Source organism: Heloderma suspectum, chromosome 1 (assembly GCF_057233095.1).
Source record: "Heloderma suspectum isolate Gila_16-S chromosome 1, 16-S_ref, whole genome shotgun sequence".
Taxonomy (NCBI): Eukaryota; Metazoa; Chordata; class Lepidosauria; order Squamata; family Helodermatidae; genus Heloderma; species Heloderma suspectum.
This window is the reverse complement of record NC_139458.1, coordinates 61,237,347-61,252,507: the sequence shown is the minus strand read 5'-3', so window position 1 is coordinate 61,252,507 and position 15,161 is coordinate 61,237,347. Positions and strand designations below refer to the sequence as shown.

The 15,161-nt window shown below is 44.5% G+C and overlaps 1 long non-coding RNA gene across 1 annotated transcript in view; it reads left to right on the top strand.

Annotated features, from left to right (window-relative positions):
• LOC146357285 (uncharacterized) overlaps positions 1-14,575 on the top strand; it is a 33,759-nt gene extending 19,184 nt beyond the window's left edge. The window contains exon 4 of the long non-coding RNA XR_014786661.1: positions 13,107-14,575. This is a non-coding gene — a long non-coding RNA (uncharacterized LOC146357285). The remainder of the gene's footprint in view (positions 1-13,106) is intronic.
• The last annotated feature ends 586 nt before the right edge of the window (positions 14,576-15,161 follow it).

Here is a 15,161-nt window from a genome sequence, read left to right as displayed (position 1 = left end):
CTAGCCATGCCCACCCATGGCAGCCATTTTATGCTTTTGCCCAGGACAGATTCTCACATTTCCAAATTTGCTCATTGGCCCAAAAGGTTGCCTATCCCTGATCTATGATTTGATTCATGACATAGAGAACATAGTGCCCAGTCCCCTGTCCCCCTATGGCAGAGACTGAAGTAGAGGGCACAATGATTCTTCAGTGCATTAAATACTTCCACTTCATCCACCTGTCCAAAAGTTTTAGAGACACCAGAGTTTCCCAATATTCAGCAAAAAGGTGAAGGCTTTCTTCATGGTTTACCTGATGCTCTAACAAGCCCACTCACTGACATTCTTTAGTTCTGTAGGCAAGCCCTAATCTCTATATACGTGAAGAACTGTGTTCTTGGCTGCTATGTCATCCATTTTTGTTACCTAAAATCCTAGAACCAAGAAAATATCAGGCAGATATGGCTATATTTCAAAGGTCTTTTACGGCACAATCCTATGGCCGCTAGTCAGTGGCTAGACGGCCAGAGGACAGGTTGGTTCCCGGGAACCGACCTCCACCCCCTCCTGCTCTGCCTCGTAGGCACAACGGATCGGCCCTGTGCTCCACACTCAATAAAAGGAGTGCGGAGCAGCAAAAACCAGGCATTTCTGGGGCTGGGCTGGGGCAGGGATGGCGACGTACCTTTCTGATGCTTCCTATGCGTCGTCCGGCATCCGCCCCCCCCCCCCCCCGTTCTGACTTCCCACAGCTAGACAGCCGAAATCGGCTGTCTAGCCGCAAATGCAGGGCAGATCCCCTCTGCATTGCTGCTGCCCTGCACTGGATAGGCAGTCACTTACCCTGATAGGATTGTGCCCTCCCAGATATAGTAGCTTTTTTATTAGAATAATATCTTTACACACCACAGTTGCTATCTACAGTGCTCTTTGCCAGCTGTTAGACCCAAGTACAGGCATATTCTGGGGGTGGGGGGAGTAATTCAGCAACACCAGCTGGGAGCCAGACTTAACCGAGACATAGAGGGAAGATACACATTTAAAAACAACCTTAAATCAGTGATATCCATGAAAATTAGAGACTTTTGAAAAGAATGTTGTCCAGTATTTTGTAAGCCATTCATATACATGAATGGCATGCAACAGGGAACATCTGTTATTGGGCTGATTAAAAATATCATTAGTAAATAAAAATAAAATACAGGAGGATGAATTCTGCATCTTGACCTCCCATTTTATGAACTGTTTACTGCCCTAGTTTTTATTTGGAATGTGTCTGGGTTTGTTTTTTTATTGACATTTTTAAAAACATGTACGCACATGGTTTTTAACAATGCTTATTCTGTGCTTGCTCTGTCTCCTCCTCCTCCCCCACATATAAACAACTTAATAATTACTGATATAGGAACATGTTCCTCTCTGTTGTATATTAATAAGGGTTAATTTAATGGGTTAAAATAGTTAATTACTATTAATTAAAGAGAATGCCTCCTCTAATTTAGACAATACCTTTCTTTCATTTAAGTAAATAGTAACTGAGATATTTTGCTATTTTAGTAATTAGGATACGGAGCTTCATTGACGTTTTGATGTCCTTTTTTTTTTTTTTTAAGCACCACTTCAAATTAGGGATGTACGAAAGGTACTTACCTTTCCATGGATTATGCTGATGCTGGGGGGGAGGCGTTCCGTCCCTCCCCCTGGAATTCTCGCCGCAGGGGAGGCGCTTCGTTCCTCCCCCCCCGGAATCCTGGCCAGCCGGCTCCGCGCCGCAGGGATTCTGCGGAGCTGCCGGCCGGCTCCGCCAGCAGCCGGACATCTGGCTGCTGGCTAGCAGGGATGCAAATGGCGGCAGCCGTAGCCACTGCCGTTTGCGTCCCTGCAGTCAGCCGTGATAGGCTACGTAAATGTTTACGTATCCTATCACAGCTGATTAAAAAAAAACCAAAAAAACCTCACGTACAGAAATGGCGGCGCCCATGGGCGCCACTATTTGCGTTCCTTATTTTGGCACGTCTTAGTCTACGTAAACATTTATGTAGACTAAAACTGCAAAAATAAGGGGAACGCAAATAGCATACACTATTTGCGTTCCCCTTATTTTCGCCGTCTTAGTCTATGTAAATGTTTACGTAGACTAAGACGTGCCAAAATAAGGAATGCAAATGGTGGCGCCCATGGGCGCCGCCATTTGCGTACGCGCGTTTGTTTGTTTTTTTAATCAGCCATGATAGGCTACGTAAACATTTACGTAGCCTATCATGGTGTTTTTTAAAAATCTAGCCGTGATAGGCTACGTAAATCTTTATGTAGCCTATCACATTTTTTTTGTTTTTTTGTTTTTTTTACCTGGAAATGGCGGCGGTGGCAGCCGGTCGGAATACCAGCCGCCATAGGCGCTGCCGCCGAACCGCCGCCGGAGCCGCCGCCAGAGCCGCTGCCACCAGGAAGATCCGCCTAAGGTAAGTCCCGTCCCGGGGAGGGGGCAGGGGGCCGTTCCACCACTGATTTTGGGGGGCCGAATGCGCTAGCATCCGGCCTCCCCGAGATCCGTGGCGGAACTTTCCTACATCCCTACTTCAAATTCAGTTTAGTTCATATACACTATTGGCTATCACTGTAAGCAAACACTTACTCTGATATTATGCAGTTGTTGGTTGTGTTACAGTATTACTTATGGCAAGAGAAAGTACTGAAAGTAATGAAGAAAGTACTGTTGAGGCCAAAGAGAAGGGGGTCACTCTAATGGAGTGAGTAGATTTGAAAATGGCGGGGGGGGGGTTTCACTGGAATACTTTTGGGGCACATCCTCCAAGCATGTAAGGCATGTACTAAATGCCTTCTTTCTGGAGTCAGTTCATTCCTCCTTCTCTTAGTGATCAGTGGACTCACCTTTGTCCGGGCCTGTCAGTCACTCGCTGAGCCACTGCTGCTACCCACATCTGCTTGCCTTGCCATGCGAGCCCCTCAATGGCCCCGCAAGTGACTGACAAACACCATGGACCTGCCTGCTCCTTCTCCGAGCCGCCATTATGTGCAACAGTGGAAGCTTGGGTATTTCCGGGAAGGAATTTTGCATAGATTGCGGCCATAAAGGGCAAACTACTCAACATTACAGGCATGAACGGCCCATTCGCGCCTGTAATGTTGTGTAAATCTCCCTTAATGGCTGCAACTTATGCAATATTCCCTTCCTGGAAATGCCCAAGCTGCCATTGCTGCACAGAATGGCAGCTTGGGGAAGGAGCAGGTGGGCTGCTGGACACTCGTGGACCATGTTGTGCTCACCGATGGGTTCAGTGGGTGCCGTGCCATCTGCAAATGGGGGTCTGGAAGGCCAAGTGGGGCAGAGAGGGTCCGTCAGACTCCACCTCCATATCGGGCACCCACAACATCTCTACCTTCTCTTGCTTTCACTTAACCAAAGACCTAGAAAGATTCTTTCTCAGGAGGCAAGAAGGATTCTGTTGTGTCTTTTATAAAACACAAGCCATGCTCCAACTGTGCAACTTCAGTGCTTGCTTTGGATGAAGAAACCCCACCATATGCTATTTTAAAATTTTTATGTATCTATTTTATTTATAAATTTGTGAGTTGCCTTTTGGCCCAGATAGGACTTTTGGCCTAAAAGTGACTTAGTGTCCCTAAGGTGACTTTTGTACATGTTCTTCATTTGAATGTCAGAAAAAAGAAAATTGCTACTTTGCTAGCATGGAAGGAATGAAACAAAACACAAAGGAGGTGCTTTTTTTTTTTTAATGTTGAGCTAGTTTAAAAGCAAATAGGCACACAAGGCCCAGGTGTAAGTGAGAATTGCAAAAACCACAAGGAAACATGGCTGGAAGAGCATGAATTGCTTCACCACATCACTAGAGGATGTGCTAAAGGGTTTGGCAAACAGTCTGTATGTGTGAATGGGTAATGAAAGCATTGGGCAGGAAACAAATTGCTGCTGACTGTCATGAGACAAAGCAACCTAATCAACTGGCCATGTTTTGTGGACAGACGGGAAAAAAGTGGTTTTGAAGTCAGTTGCATAGAACCTAGGGGCTACTGAAGTTATAGATTCACATAATGGGAATACTGCAGGTGGCTCCTTTTTGCAGCCAAATACAAAGGATAGGAAACAAACAACAAAATGCCAAAGAAGCAATGTTCTGGCGCTGGGAGCCTGAATGCTACTGCAATAGATTTGAATTAATTATAATTAACTATAGAAAGATGAACATTGCATACAATTTTTTTGCTCATATGTAGCACTAGATATGTGTTTGTATACTGTGTGTGTACCTCCTAGGATACAAAGAGGTCATTTCATACACCTAGCAGGACTTTTGGCCTTAAACAAACAAGCAGACAAACAAAACAGAATGCTTTCCTCTACAGTTAATTATTTTCTTTCAGCTTTTCTATATGAAGCATTTATTGGGTACTCATCATTCCTCACAGTTGTTTTGGGGGTCTTTAGACAATGTCATGACCCTCCAGTTTCACTTCTGTTTTTCAAAAGAAGTTTTGCAGGGGGCTTAGAGAGGGGCAAATGGAGTATTATTGGTGAAAGCAAAAGAAAACATCTTCCTACTTGTGGAAACTGTGTTATTCTGCTATAGCATAGCACCTCCTTGAGGTTATGTAGCAGAAAAGCAGGAAAGGGAAAGCTCTTTGTGTGGAGCTTGAATCTCAGTTCTCTGGTAGAACCAGAAGTAGATACAGTGAGTTAATAGTGTCATGTAGAAAAGCTCTTAAATCTCCTGGCATTGTGCAAATATTGCAATCAGGACAACACTGGATTGTGATCCAGCTAATTCTTCTCCCCCAAAGAGCTTATGCTAGTCTAGCCTGTCTGATTTCTTCAGTTTCAGGGCACTTGCCAGGAAAGCAAAAGGAGAAGCCATGGGAACTACAATTCCCATTGTTCCCTGTGCCCCAGCACATTGTTACGCAGTGCACCATGGTGATGGAGGGAGAGGGGAAATTCCTTCCTCTCTTCTCCTCATGAACTTCTGCCACTGTTCTTGCCACCCCCACCACACCTTCAAGATAGAAACAAGGAAGGTAGGGTGTGTTCAGAGGGCATGGGCTGGCGGGGGCAGGTTTTAAGGATGGGGAGGGCTGCAAAGATAGGCAGGCAAATGTCCTGAGCCCTTGGACTGGCTCAGAAAATTTTTTCCTGGTCTTTTTATTTTTTGAGAAAAAACTGGGTGATTTCCTAGTTAATCTGAGGCTCTTCAAAGAGCCTTCCCAGTTCCCACCTCTAGTGTTGAATGGGACTTAGGCATTCAACAGCTAAGAGCAACAAAAAGGCATTCTTCAGATACGTGCATAGTAAAAGAGAGAGGAAAGAAATGGTGGTTCAGCTATTAAATGAGGATGGCAAAATGATGACAGATGACTAGGGATGTACGAATCCCTTACCTCCGGGTCCAGCGGGGCAGTCCGCAGGGGGGGAGGTGATCCGTCCCTCCCCCCCGGAATCTGTCTGGGCCAGCTCCACTCTGTAACAATCCTGTGGAGCCAGCCGCTGGCTCCGCTTTGCTGGCGATATGGCCGGCTGCCATTGCTGTGCTGTATTGCTGGGGTAGGGTAAGTGAGTCTCCAGACGCAAATGGTGTAGTGGGCACCATTTGCGGCTGTAAAGCTGGTAGATTATTTATTTATTTATTTATTTATTTATTACATTTATATCCTGCCTTTTTTCCTCCAAGGAACTCAAGGTGGCGTACATAATCCTCCTCCTCTCCATTTTATCCTCACAACAACAATCCTGTGAGGTAGGTTGGGCTGAGAGTATGTGACTGGCCCAAAGTCACCCAGTGAGCTTCCATGGCCGAGTGGGGACTAGAACCCGGATCTCCTGACTCCCAGTCCAGCACTCTAGCCACTACACCATGCTGGCCTAAATGCAGCCATTTACAGCTGCATTTAGGCTAATCTACCAGCTTTACGGCCGCAAATGGCATCCACTATGCTGGTGTGTGTGTGTGTGTGTGTGTAGCATCTCCCCCAGTCCAGCTGTTTCCCTGGAAACCCCCTCCCCCCCATTCACCCAAGGGTCTCCTGAGATAACTAACAGGAGGTTTGATAATGAGCTGGATGTGGAAATACAAAGCTGAGATGGGGGCAAGTGGGGTGCTGACATGTGTAGGAGTAAGTCACATTGAACTCAATGAGACTTACTTCTGAGTAGACATGCACAGAGTTGGTTTTCCTCTCCATTTTAGCCTCATAATGTCAACAACAATGCTGCATGTGGAAATATAAAGCTTAGCGTGGAAATATAAAGCTTAGCAGGGAGAATAATACCTCGTGCAGGGCTCCAGGACAGGCATGATCATTTTAAAAGGTTCTTTCTTTCTTTCTTTCTTTCTTTCTTTCTTTCTTTCTTTTTCTTTCTTTCAAACAGCATTGCTCTAAACAAAGAGCTCAGGCACACCTAAGACAGCCTTCTTTTGGGAAGCCCCTACAAGGAAGAGGAAGTGTTTTGGCTGAAAGTAATTACTGCATCTCAGGGCAGGGGGAAAAAATAGGTAAATATTTATGAAACATAGCGATTCTTACAGAAGTTATTCAGACTCACGGAGATGGCTGGGCTCTGGAATTATGGTTGTCGGTACGAATTTATCGTAATTTTCGGAGTGGAAAAAAAAGAGAGGAGAATTCTGGGGTCTTATGAATGGCGGAATGGAGCACTGGCTGCAAACTGCGGAAGTCAAGCAGCACCGAAGGTACACAATTTGTACATCCCTAGCTGGAGCACTGGGCAGAAAACAACAAATTTAATAGGGATAAATGCCATGTTCTGCCCCTAGGAAAAAGAAACCAAATGCACAGTTACAAGATAGGGGATACTTGGCTCAACCACAATACAAGGATCTTGGAATTGTTGTCGATCACAAGCTGAATATGAGCCAATAATGTGATGTGGCTGCAAAAAAGGCAAATGCTATTTTGGGCTGCATTAATAGAAGCATCACTTCCAAATCCTGGGAAGTACTAGTCCCCCTCTACTCAGAACTGGTTAGGCCTCGTCTGGAGTACTGTGTCCAGTTCTGGGCAACACACTTTAAGAAGGATGCAGACAAACTGGGGAGAGTTCAGAAGAGGGCAGCAAAGATGGTCAGGGGCTGGAAACAAAGCCCTATGAGAAGAGACTGAAAGAACTGGGCCTGTTTAGCCTTGAGAAGAGAAGACTGAGGGGAGATATGATAATGCTCTTCAAGTATTTGAAAGGTTGCCACAGAGAGGAAGGCCAGGATCTCTTCTTGATCATCCCAGAATGCAGGACACGGAATAATGCAGGATTCCAGCTGAACATCAGGAAAAACATCCTGACTGTTAGAGCAATAAGACAATGGAACCAATTACCTAGGGAGGTAGTGGGCTCTCTGACACTGGAGGCCTTCAAGACAAGGCTGGACAGCCATCTGTCAGGGATGCTCTGACTTGGATTCCTGAATTGAACTGGGGGTTGGACTCGATGGCCTTGTAGGCCCCTTCCAACTCTACTATTCTATGATTCTATGACCCCCATGTAAGTTTATATAGGATTGCAGCCTTAGCCATCTTCCATTGGCTCTAGGAACAAACATCCTGATTTACTTGTACTCAAAGCCCTTGCCCTTTTTCACTGCTCTTTTTGCTCCATTTTCTTGCATTCCTGACCTTCAGAAATGCATACCATCAGGATATATTTTAAAGCAGAAGTGTCATAATAAAACTTTCCCCCCTGCTGACATTCATCTTATGCAAATGAGACTGCATGACTTTTTAATCAGGTTCTTCAGAAGTCCTTTTAACATAGTTGAAGTTGTACCTATTGGTTTTCATTAAGTCTATCCTCATTGTCTGACTCATCTCTAGGCCACCCTTTCATTACGGAATGGCTCCAATATGTTATGTAAAGCAATGCATGCCTAGATTGTGACTATAAATAAACAGTGAAGGTTGCTGGCTCAGCCATTTTGTAGAGCGAGGCTGATAAGCGTAACCACCTGTAGCTTGGCTGTAGTTTTTGTCAGCTTCCTTTTCAAGTTGCACAGCAAGTCAGAGCCATTTCCTTGCCATTAATCTAGGATCCCGAGACACCATGTCATTCTGACATTGAGGGCAATTAAGTATTTGTTGTCAGCCCTCCTGTTAGCATTCCTCATTCCCAGTAGTAGGATCACTGTAACAATTCAAGCATATATTTACTGACTAGCCCAGCAAGACATTACAGGTGGTCTTTGCCAATGGGAAAAAGTGTGTCTCCAACCACTGGGCATTTATAATTTTCACTCAGCATGGTCTGGCCACACATTCTGACTTGAAATCGTTGAATTGCCATTTCTTGTTGGAATTGGGAATTTAGGACACTGCCACTCCCCTGCCCACAGCATTTGGGTGAGGACAAGTTTGCTCCTGCCTGCTCTTTAGAAAGAAAACTCGAAGGCAGGGGATAATTTACTTCTTTTGCTGCATTTTAAAGAACGACCACAGCGGCCTTCCTGTTGCGGTTTCTCGTGTAGTTGAGAGGCACAGCTTGGTCTATTCCCCTTTTTGGAGGAACTGTCTTGCTCTGTCATACTCTAGTATTTTATTTTACCTCCAAGAAGCTTTGTGAATACTTTTTCATTGAAGCTTTGTGTTGACATCCCATCAAATATGTCACATGGTTGCCTCAATTCCATGAAAATGGATGATCCCTGTTGCCCTTGCCATCATGCTGTTTGACACAAGGGCAGGAATTTTCTTTTGTTCACACATATGAACAGGAATTGGAAAAGAGAATTCTGATAGCACTATTAATTATTTTTAATTATTATTGATGGCTGTGAATTTATTTCAGCTTAGGGATGGTTTACACTAAAAGTTGGCTTGAATCTTTAAATAAAGAAGCAAATAAGGGAGCAAGCCTATGGCCGCAAGACAGCCGCTAGACGGCCATAGGATATGCTGTTTTCCAGGAACCAACCTCAGAGTCTGAGGTCAGTTCCTGGAGAACCGAACTCCCCACACTTCCACACTGCCTCAGAGGCAGTGCGGAACAGCCCTGTCCTCCATGCTCGCAAGAGGAGTGTGGAGCGGCCGGAAAGGGGAGTGGCTGGGGGTGTTCTGGGGCAGCGAAATTGTAACTGCCTGTACGACACATCCTATGTGTCGTACAGCAGCCTCCCTCCCCACTCCATGCTTCCGTGGCTATACAGCCACAATCGGCTGTCTAGCCGAAAAAGCAAGGCAGGAGGAGCATGGAGGGAATGATCCCCTCCGTGCTTCTGCCCTGCTTTGGATAGGTGGTCGCCTCTGAGTTCGGAGGCAGCTGCCTACCTGGATAGGACTGCACCGTTAATAAATAAATGAGTACCCTAAAATTAAATATCTATGCTCTTTAATGAACAACAAACCACTCCATATATGCTTATGCCAGCAAAACAACACATTACATAAGGCTGTAGGATAGCTCTGTTCCTCTAACATCAAAACAAGGGGCATTGTGCTGACCAAACTCAGCATCCTGACTGAAATAGTTCTCAGGATATTTGTTTCTGCCCAGGGTCTGGTTATCACAGGAAGCACCAACAGGTTTGAGGCCCCCCAGACAAGGTACTTTTGTGGCGGGAGAGGGGCTCTCCCTGGCCAGCCTCTCTCTGCCTTCCTGCCAGCCAGCCAGCCAGCCAGCTTAGTTCAGTTTTATTTTATTTTTTTACTTGGTGGTGGGGGGAGGTGGCAGCAGCAGCTCCTCCTCCTTCTGCCGAAAGGAAGTGCTGTAGCATCCAGCCAGTTACTTTGCATCTGTGATCCGAGCTGCAGGTCTGTTCCCCACACTCCAGGAACTTCTTTGTGCGCTTTGCGGGGAAGGTTCTGTAATCTGTGCAGATATCTGAGCAATTTGCACGAATTACAGCCAGATTTGCACAAATTACTTAAATTCAGCCGTAGCTCCTGCAAATTGCTCAGAAATTTGTACAAATTGCAGAACCTCCCCTCCCCAATGTGCAAAATTCTCAGAAAATCTGCAAACTGGCCCGACTCACCGCAGATTGAGTCAGGTGTTGCAGCGGGAACCAACATGAAGTCCATGGGTCTTAGCCTAGGAAGACTCCCCCAACTCCACTCCCCAAACAGATTTTTCCAACATCCCTAGGCAGAAGGCAAACAGCATCCTTCATGTGATGTGTCACTGAGTGACAGTTCTCATGGCTGCTGATGGCATTTCTGTACATTTCAAGCTGCCTGCCATTCATGACGGGGCATAACTCAGTCTCCCTCCCTTTTCAGATACAGCACCAAAAAAGTCATGTGGACCATTTGAGATCATGTGAGTTGAAAGGAAAGCTGAAATGCTTTGGACTTCTGAGTGCAGATTTCTAGCTGCTTGCGCAACTGGCACATTCCTTCCCAGGGGGTAGTGCTGCACATTCATCACCCCAGTCAGATGATCTGTGATAGCCCTAGGAGCAGGAGGGATGACTCTATCCCAGTTTCCCCCCTTTCACCCTCAAACCTGTTGTTGGTAGCATCACTGACAATGTGCTGGAGGCTGTGTATGAGCCTGTATCGTGTTTTTTTCAGCCTTGGGTAATGCAAAGGGTAAATTAAAACCAACACAAGGGTTGAAACGTGCGTGTGTGTGTGTGCATACACTGAGAGAGAGAGAGAGAGAGAGAGACCCAGTTTGTATGATCACAATAAGTCACAGTGGCTTATTTCCCCCCCACACACACACATGCTGGATCCATTGCCGATGGATTAATATAATTACTCTCAGCAGTGCAACTTGTTGCGTCATGCGAACCTGGCCAGGGTGGCTCGTTGCCATGGGTAACAAGCCACCCAGAACCCATAGACTGTTACAGGGTTCTGGATGACTTGTTACCCATGACAACGAGCCACCCTGGCCAGGTTCGCATGACGCAACAAGTTGTGCTGCTGAGAGTAACTACTCTAATCCCCCAGCACTCGACCAGCACATACAGGGTAGTTAACAAGCCACTGTGGCTTGTTAGCCACCCAGTGATTATATGAACCAGGGCAGAGAGATGCCCGTGGCATTCCCAAGGAGGGTTGGAAAAATTCCAGTCAGTCAGCAATGTCAGCTGCTGCCAATCAGTGTCAACAATACTGGGCTAGATGACCAATTGTCTGACTCAGTATAAGGCAGCTTCCTATGATTGATAGATAGATAGATAGATAGATAGATAGATAGATAGATAGATAGATAGATAGATGATAGATAGATAGATGATAGATAGATAGATAGATAGATGATAGATAGATAGATAGATAGATAGATAGATAGATAGATGATAGATAGATGATAGATAGATGATAGATAGATAGATAGATAGATAGATGATAGATAGATAGATAGATGATAGATAGATAGATGATAGATAGATAGATAGATAGATGATAGATAGATGATAGATAGATAGATGATAGATAGATAGATAGATAGATAGATGATAGATAGATAGATAGATAGATAGATAGATGATAGATAGATAGATAGATGATAGATAGATAGATAGATAGATAGATGATAGATAGATGATAGATAGATAGATGATAGATAGATAGATAGATGATAGATAGATAGATAGATAGATAGATAGATAGATAGACAGACAGAGGCAGACACACAGAGACCCCTATTGGGGTGGTCCTCTTTCCCTCATGCCATATTCAGCTGTTATTGGAGTCTAAATGCACATCCTTACTATTGACCAATACTTGCTATATATGCTTTGGGTAGCATTATCTCAGAACTCTGTCATTGATATTCTTGTCTTTTATACAGTATCTAGACTGAAAATTTAGAATATTGTGCTTTGACACGTACACAGTTGCCTAGGAGCTATATTTGTAGATGGCATTAGCAAGTAGGGATGTCAGAGAATTCCGCCATGGATCTCGGTGAGGCCAAATACCAGTGCATTCGGCCCCCCGAAATTCATGGCAGAACGAATCCCCCCACCCCCCCATGAAAGGCACGCAAAATGGAGCACTTACCTGCTGCCATCCGTGCTGACTTGCAAATGGCAGCCACGTCTGCGGCTGCCATTTGCTTCCTCATTATAGCCATGGTAGTCTACGTAAATAATTACGTAGCCTATCACGGCTAACGCAGGGATGCCATTTGCGTCCCTGTGGAGGCCGTGATAGGCTACGTAAGTATTTTCGTAGCCTATCACGGCAAAAAAAAAAAAAGCGTACCCAAATGGCGGCAGCTACAGCGGCCGCCATTTGCGTTCCCCTTTTTTTTGGTCGTTTTAGCCTATGTAAATATTTACGTAGGCTAAAACAGAAAAAAAAAGGGAACGCAAATGGCGGCCGCTGTAGCTGCTGCCATTTGCGTCCTCTATATTTTTTTGCCATGATAGGCTATGTAAATATTTACGTAGCCTATCTCGGCAAACTACAGGGATGCAAATGGCAGCAGCTACGGCTGCCGCCATTTGCGTCCCTGCAGGCTACCCAGCGGCCGGATGTCCAGCTGCGGGCAGTCCCAGCCGGTGGATCTGCGGAATATCCGCGGAGCAGAGCCGGCCAGAGAGAATTTCAGGGGAGGGACGGAGTGCCTCCTCCCCACCGCGAATGTCACCCTTCGAAAAGGTAAGTGACTTTCGTACATCCCTATTAGCAAGAGACCTGTGTTTACTACAGTATTGGAAATCATTTCTGTGATCCTACTGAGAAAAAGAAAAGAAAAATAACCTTGCATCAAATGCCATACAATATGTATAGTTTAGTGACTTCAGTAGTTCTTCACCTTTCATTACTGATTCTTTTATTGTTGTTGTTGCTGTTGTTCCCCTTGCATGGAAGAGAAATGGTTATACATATACTACTCTTCACCAAGCAACAGATCTGCATATGTTAGAAATGAGAGCTTTTTTAAAAAAAATATATGCAAAAATATGGATCACCTTGAAGATGAATTATATTGCTGCAAAAAAAAGATTTACATTTTAATAACTTATCTCTCCTTTCACCTAATTTTAAAGTAAGCTTTATTCTTTCGCAACTAATCTCCCAAACTTATGGACTAGTTTTGATCATATTTGTGCAATAAAATTGAAAATTTCAGCTATGGTAGGTAATCAATTTTAGTCACCTCATCTGTGTTTCCAATCTCATTACAGATTGCAATTTTCAGTGCAGATTACATGATGACCCATCAGTGACTTTGTTGTTTCTGAATTACTGATTCCTCGCCTACTGCCAGATAAGAACAAAGCCTATGCATCAGTCTGACAGCTTGCAAACAGAAAATGGGCTTGTAGGATTGGATTTAAATCCCAGGTGTAGGGGATAATTACCACATCAGTCATGCAGTAACTGAAAAATGGTATTTCAACAAGAAAAATTACATTCCTTTTATAGTGCCAACAGAAATCATTATTTGAGGCTTCATACTGATTCAGTATATCATTACATGTGCACTATACTCATTAAATATAATGTTTGTTGCAACATAAAAAGTTATTGTTTCAGATACTTTTTGTGAAACAGGTAGCTTAAATTTAAGGGTTAGCAAACCTTGAAAATGTAGAGGTCATTTTAGCTATAATATATATCATGCTGCTGGAATAACACCATAACACTGGGGCTTTCAAGACATCATCTGTTCCTGACTGGGCAAGGCACGAAGGAGATAGGGAGGGCTGCCTGGTGAAGGATAAATTCTGCTTGTAAGAAATCCTATGGATTAAAGCCTTTGGTGGAGGCTTTTGATTTTTTAAAACTAGTGTGGATTTGAAACAGTAGACAGGCGAGTGTGTTTTGTAAACTTTCTGTCCCCTTGTAAAACAAACCTCCCTTTTCCACCTAGATTTGCAAAATGGTATGAAATTGCAAGTGACTGGGGATTCGGGAAAGAGGAAACAATTGTCACTATAACAGCAACTGAATCCTCGGTCCTCTTCTGGATCCAGCTGACTCGGTGGTAGGGATGACTGAATCAGTCAGTTTCACTTTTTCCCAGACTTTTTCTTTCTGTTCCGTTTGTTAAGAGATTGGTGGATGGTGGTAAATTCTTATCAAAAACAAATAGAAACGGAGTTCTCATCTGATATCTACCCAGGCCAAATGCAATTGGAAAAGTTATTCCCAGCATGGAGAACACTATTTTGTACCTTCCTGTCATGTAGCTGGTAAGGATGCCATCAAAAAAAAAGGGAGCAATCCTAATTCAGCATCCCAAACATGACAATATACAGAGATTCAAACTCAGGCTTTTAAGAGCTAAGCACACAAAGGCCTCTGCCTAGATGAACGAATCTGTCAGTTCCAGTTTCTCCCATATTTGAAATGTTCAAATCTCAAGTTCTTTCCATCCCATTTATGAAGAAATTTGCAAGTTTGGTAAGTTCTTGTCAAAAAATGAACAACATCTCACCCCATTCGGTTGGTCCTTCAGTCCTCCATGTAGCATTTTCAGTGCTGGAGAAGCTGCAATAGGGAGAATGGGGCAAGGAAGCCTGCTTCTGCCAACCCAGCTGCACATGCCTAAATCTGGATCCAACTCTGTATCTATACCTGTGTGTGTTTTGTCTGGCCTATCTTGATGTATACAGTACGTTACCAATAAATTGTTGCTGAGCATTTTCTAATACAATGTACAGACCGCAAGCACTGGGGCCCTGCTTTCCAGGAGCCCCATTTTTGTGCCGGGGGGAGGGGGGGAAGGAATCCTCCTTCTTCTTTGGTGCATGGCTGGCAGCATTTTGACTTGCTCCTAACTGTTGACTATGTTGCACTTCAGGCTTTGCCTGGAGAGCCAATTGGTTGGGACAACTGGCTTTGGGTGGCAGCCGACTGTGCAGGTGGACTGGAGAGAGAATTGTCTCCTGCACATAGGCCATAAATTAGAGGCTTGGAGTGTGGCCTCACCATTGTCATTTCTGAGTTTAGTGCTCTTTCTATTGCTATGGAGAGAGGTTAGCCAATGGTTAATGGGGCTGGGAAGGAATGTTACCCACATTCATGACTGCTATTCACAATTAATATTACTGTGTTAGGTGGGGGTAGAGTTGCCTTACTTATAGCAATAACATGTTTTAATTATGTAGTTTTATGACTATGCCACAACTTTACATGGCAGGCACTGGAGACATTGGCCAGATCCATATCTCGGTCAGTGGGGGTCGGGCTTCCTGTTCCCCACTGGGGATCTCCATAATGGGTCTTGGCATATC